The sequence below is a fragment of the Otolemur garnettii genome, unplaced genomic scaffold (genome assembly GCF_000181295.1).
Source record: "Otolemur garnettii isolate 467f Iridium unplaced genomic scaffold, OtoGar3 scaffold00139, whole genome shotgun sequence".
In the NCBI taxonomy this organism is placed as follows: domain Eukaryota; kingdom Metazoa; phylum Chordata; class Mammalia; order Primates; family Galagidae; genus Otolemur; species Otolemur garnettii.
The window spans coordinates 4,897,073-4,902,340 of NW_003852534.1; the positions used below are offsets into that span (position 1 = coordinate 4,897,073).

The following is a 5,268-nucleotide window of genomic DNA, read 5'->3' on the forward strand; positions in this document are numbered from 1 at the left end:
AAAGAAAACAACAGCCCCGCCCCCAGCTCAGCCAGCAAGTGTGGGGCACTGAGAGACAACTGGTAGCTGCTGCTGGGCTCACAGAGAGCCCCTCCCAGGTGCAGGTGCCAAGGGAAGACCTAAACTGGGGTGCAGAAGGCACTGAAGCAAGACTCCCAATGAACAGATTCAACGCCAAAGGAAGAGTAACCCCAGAGGAAGCCAAGCCCTGCCATACACTGAGAGTAACTGCAGGGATAACTAAAATCAAAACTCAAGTCCGGATTATATGGGCTCCAGCTCCACATTTGAGTCCTGGACTTATAAGGCACGCTAATTTCTAGGCACAAAAATTATTCCCTTCAATCTCTGCTATGCTATACCAGATACCTGCCTTAAACAAAAATTAGGAGACATGCACAAAGGCAAGTCAAAACAGTATACTGTCAAGGAGCAAAGCAATTACCAGAACCAGACTATTACATGACAGCGATGTTGAAACTACTACAGTGAAAATGTAAAAAGAATCTGACTAATATTTTAAAACCTAGAATAAGAAGTGGAATGCACACTAAGATTGGCGATCTTGTGCTTGCTTCGGCAGCACATATACTAAAATTGGAACGATACAGAGAAGATTAGCATGGCCCCTGCACAAGGATGACATGCAAATTTGTGAAGCGTTCCATGTTTAAAAAAAAAAAAAGATTTGTGATCTTATGAGAACTGTAAAATTTATAAAAGCCAAACAAATGGCAACACTGGAAATTAAAATCACTGTAAAAGATAAAGAATTACTTGATACACTCACCATTGAACTCAACACAGATAAGGAAACAATTGATGAACTGAAAATACATGAATTAAATTAGCCAGGCTGTTGCACAAGGCAAAAACTTGGGGGGAGAGAGAGAGAGGAAAGAACAAAACATTGGAGAACTTTGAGACAACAGCAAACGACCCAGCACTGGTGTAATTGGAATCTCACCAGGAAATGAGATATATGAAGAGATCATGACTAAGGGTTTTCCAAAACTTAATAAAGACAATGACAACACAGGTACAAGAAGCTCAGAAAACAAAAAGCAGGGTAAATACAGTTAGTTTATATGCTTAAGACAGCCACTTAATCTTTTAAAGGAATAAACAGTAAGCCAATACTGATGATAAAATGAAATAATAAAAAACACTCATTTCAAAAGAACGCATAAAAATAAGAAAGAATGAAAAGTAAATGGAATAAATTTAAAACACCTAGAAAAATGGCAGAATTCAATCCAGTCATAAAAATAATTGCAATAATGCAAATGACAATTGTACTCAAAGTACTCTCTCTTGGCTATCAGGTGACTGTAGTGATAGTCAGCAATGAGGTATGTTGCACTTATTCTGGGATGGGTTCCTGAACTTAATTGTCTGACGTCATGTATCTCCTGGCTATAGTGGGGCTGGTCCGTCCTCTTTGTAGTATGCCATGAGAATGTCACTTTAGTGTTTGATGTTCCTCCCCAAACTTACAACTAAAAGAGAACAAAGAATAAAGGTCAGGTAAATTCTGAGAGACATTCTGTAAATATCTGGTGAGTATTTTTATTGTTGTTATTGATACTGCATTTTTTAAATTTTTTTTTACTGTTTGAGATTCCTTGAGGATACAAGGAATTAGGTTATACTGATTGCATTTATTAGATAAATCCCCTCTTATAATTGTGTCCCATCCCCAAGAGGTGTGCCATACACCGTGAATGCCATCCATCCCCCTCCTCCCCTCTCCTTGCTCCCTCATTCCCAGACCCACCCATTATATTAGGTCATCTACTGCCTTTATATTAGAATTGAGTACATTGGATTCTTGCTCCTCCATTCTGTGATGCTTTACTAAGAAGAATGTGTTCCACCTCCATCCAGGTTAATACAAAAAATGTAAAGTCTCTATCTTTTTTAATGGCTGAATAGTATTCCATGCTATACATATACCACAGCTTGTTAAACCATTCCTAGGTTGGTGGGCACTTAAGCTGTTTCTACATTTTGGCCATTGTAAATTGAGCTGCGATAAACAGTCTAATGTAAATGTCCTTATGATAAAAGGATTTTTTTTTCTTCTGGGTAGATGCCAGCTAATAGGATTGCAGGATCAGATGAGAGGTCTGCTTTCAGTTCTTTGAGTTTTTCCACACTTCCTTCCAAAAAGATTATATTAGTTGAGGTCCCACCAGCAGTGTAAAAGTGTTCCCTTCTCTCTACATTCTTGCCAGCATCTGCAACTTTGAGACTTTGTGATGTGGGCCATTCTTGCTGGGGCTGGGTGATAACTCAGGGAAGTTTTTATTTGCATTTATCTGATGATTAGGGACAATGAGCATTTTTTCATATGTTGGTTAGCCATTCATCTATCTTCTTTAGAGAAGGTTCTATTCATCTCTCTTGCTGGTGATATATGGGATTGTTGGGTCTTTTTTTTGTTGATTAATTTGAGTTCTTTATAGATCCTAGTTATCAAGCTTTTGTCTGATTCATAATATGCAAATATATTTTCCCATTCTGCAGGTTGTCTATTTGCTTTGGTTGTTGTTTCCTTATCTTCTTGCCAAGGAAGTCTTCATAAATTCTTTCCCCAGGCTGATATCTTCAGGTGTTTCCCCACACTTTCTTCAAGAAATTTTATTGTTTCATCCCTCAAAATTAAATCTTTTACCCATCTTGAATAAATTTTTGTAAGTGGTGACAGGTTCAGGTCTATATTCAGTCTTTTATCTATGGTTACCCAGTTCTTCCAACACCATTTATTGAATAGGGATTCTTTTCCCCAGTGTAGGTTCTTCTTTGGTTTATCAAAGATCAGGTGGCTGTAAGAGGTTAGTTTTGTCCCATGGTTTTCTGTTCAGTTCAAAATGTCAGTGTCTCTATTTTTGTGCCAATACCATGCTGCTTTGATCACTATGACCTTGTAGTATAGCTGAAAGTCCGATTGGGTGATACTCTGGCTTTGTTTTTATTACTAAGAATTACCTTGGATATACAGGGTTTCTTCTGGTTTCATACAAAACAAAGATTTTTTTTCCAAATCTTGAAATTATGATGATGTTATTTTAATGGGAATTGCACTGAATCTGTAGATGGCTTTGGGATGTATACACATTTTGACAATGTTGGTTCTTCTCAGCCATGAAAATGGTTATATTCTTTCATTTGTTAATATTTTCTGATATTTCTTTTCTTAGGGTTTCATAATTTTCTTTGTAGAGGTCCTCGCCTCTTTTTTATGTATATTTGTAGGTCTTTCTTTTCTTTTCTTTTTTTTTCCTCCCTCCCTCTTTCTTTCTTGCTTGCTTCCTTTCCTTTCCTACTGTGAAAGGAAGTGTGTCCTTGATTAGCTTCTCATGCTGGCTGGTATTGGCATATACAGCCAACAGTGTTATTGGCACTGATTTGTGGACATTGATTTTATATCCTGAGACAATGCTGTATTTTTTTTTTTTTATCATTTCCAGGAATCTTGTGGTTGAGTCTTTGGGGTTCTGTAAGTATAAAATCAAATCGTCAGCAAAGAGCAAGAGTTTGACCTCCTATTCCTCCATTTGAATGTCCTTTATTTCGTTCTCTTGCCTGATTGTATTGGCTAAAACGTCTAGCACTATGTTGAATAGTAGTGGTGATAGAGGACAGCCTTATCTGGTTCTAGGTTAACTGGAGAAGCTTTCAGTTTTACTCCATTCAGTATAATATTAACTATAGATTTGTCATACATGGCTTCAATCAGGTTAAGAAATGTGCAATCTATGCCTATATTCCTAAGTGTTCTAAGTAGAAAAGGATGCTGAATGTTATAGAATGATTTTTCTGTATCTATTTAAAGGATCATATGGTCTATTTTTTTCATGTGGAGCTGTAATGTATTGGCTAGGATTTTATTGAGAATTTTTGCATCTATATTCATGAGTGAAACTGGTATGAAGTTCTTTTTAGTTGGGTCTTTTTTTGTTTTGGTGATGTTTGCTTCATAGAATATGTTGGAGAAGTTTCCTTCTTTCTAAATTTTTTGGGAATAATTTCTGGAGTATGGGTATAAGCTCTTCTTTGAAGGTTTGATATAGAATTCTGGTGTGAAGCCATCTGGTGTGGACCGGGGCATTTTTTTTCTTGAGAGATTTTTATTGTTTCTTTGATCTCAGGTATTGAAAGCAGTCTGTTCAAGAGATCTATTTCTTCTTGGTTAAGTCTAGAAAGAGGCTGTGAGTCCATGTATTATTCATTTCCTTCACATTGTCAAATTTCTGAGTATAGTGTTTATTATAGTACTCAGAGACAATCTCTTGTATTTCTGTGGCATCTGTTGTTATTTACCCTTTATCATTTCTGCTTGAGGTTATTAGAGGTTTTACTTTTCATTTCATTTTTAATCTGGACAAAGGTTTATTGATTTTATGTATTTTTTATGAAAAATCAACTTTTTGTTCTGTTAATTTTCTGTATGATTCTTTTATTTTCAATTTCATTAATTTCTGATTTAATTTTGGTTATTCCTTTTCTTCTGCTGGGTTTGAGATTATATTCTTCTTCTTCCAATTCCACAAGATGGTTCATGAGTTTGTTGATGCACTCTCTTTCTGTTTTTCAAATATAGGTATTTAGCACAATAAATTTCTCTCTTAAGAATGCTTTTGCTGTATCCCAGAGGTTTTGGTAACTTGTGTCTTCATTGTTGTTATGTTTGAGGGATTTAACAATTTCCTCTTTTCTCTCTTCCTGAACCCAGCTATCATTCAGGATGAGGTTCTTTAATTTCCAAGTCTTTGTGTGGGGATGAATGTTTTTGTTGGAGTTGAGTTTCACCTTTATTGCCTTGTGGTCTTTTGAGACAAGTTATAATTTCTATTTTTTTAATTTGCTGAAGTTTGTTTTGCATTCTAGGATGTAATCTATTTTGCAGTATGGATTCATGGGTTGAGAAAAATATATATTCTTTTCCTTTGGGATATTGTGTTCTGCATATGTTTATTAATCCCATTTTTGTAAGGTCACATTTAGGTCCTTTGTATCTTTGTTTAGTTTCTGTTGAGAGGACCTGTCCAGTTTTGTCAGAGGAATATTAAAGTCCCCAGCTATTCTGGTGTTATGGGATATTGTATTGCTCAGACCCCTCAAGGTCTGTTTCATACATCTGGGAGCGTTTAAGTTGTGTGCGTAAATATTTAAAAGGGAAATGTATTGTTGTATTATTCCTTTGACCAGTATAAAGTATCCATTTTTGTTTTTCTTTTTCTTTCTTTCTTTCTTTCTTTCTTT

At 35.9% G+C, this 5,268-nt stretch overlaps 1 non-coding gene across 1 annotated transcript; it reads left to right on the forward strand.

Annotated features, from left to right (window-relative positions):
• The first annotated feature begins 567 nt into the window (after positions 1 to 567).
• LOC111728040 lies at positions 568 to 674 on the forward strand. Its single transcript, XR_002775454.1, has one exon. It is a non-coding gene; the product is annotated as a U6 spliceosomal RNA (small nuclear RNA).
• Positions 675 to 5,268: the final 4,594 nt, after the last annotated feature.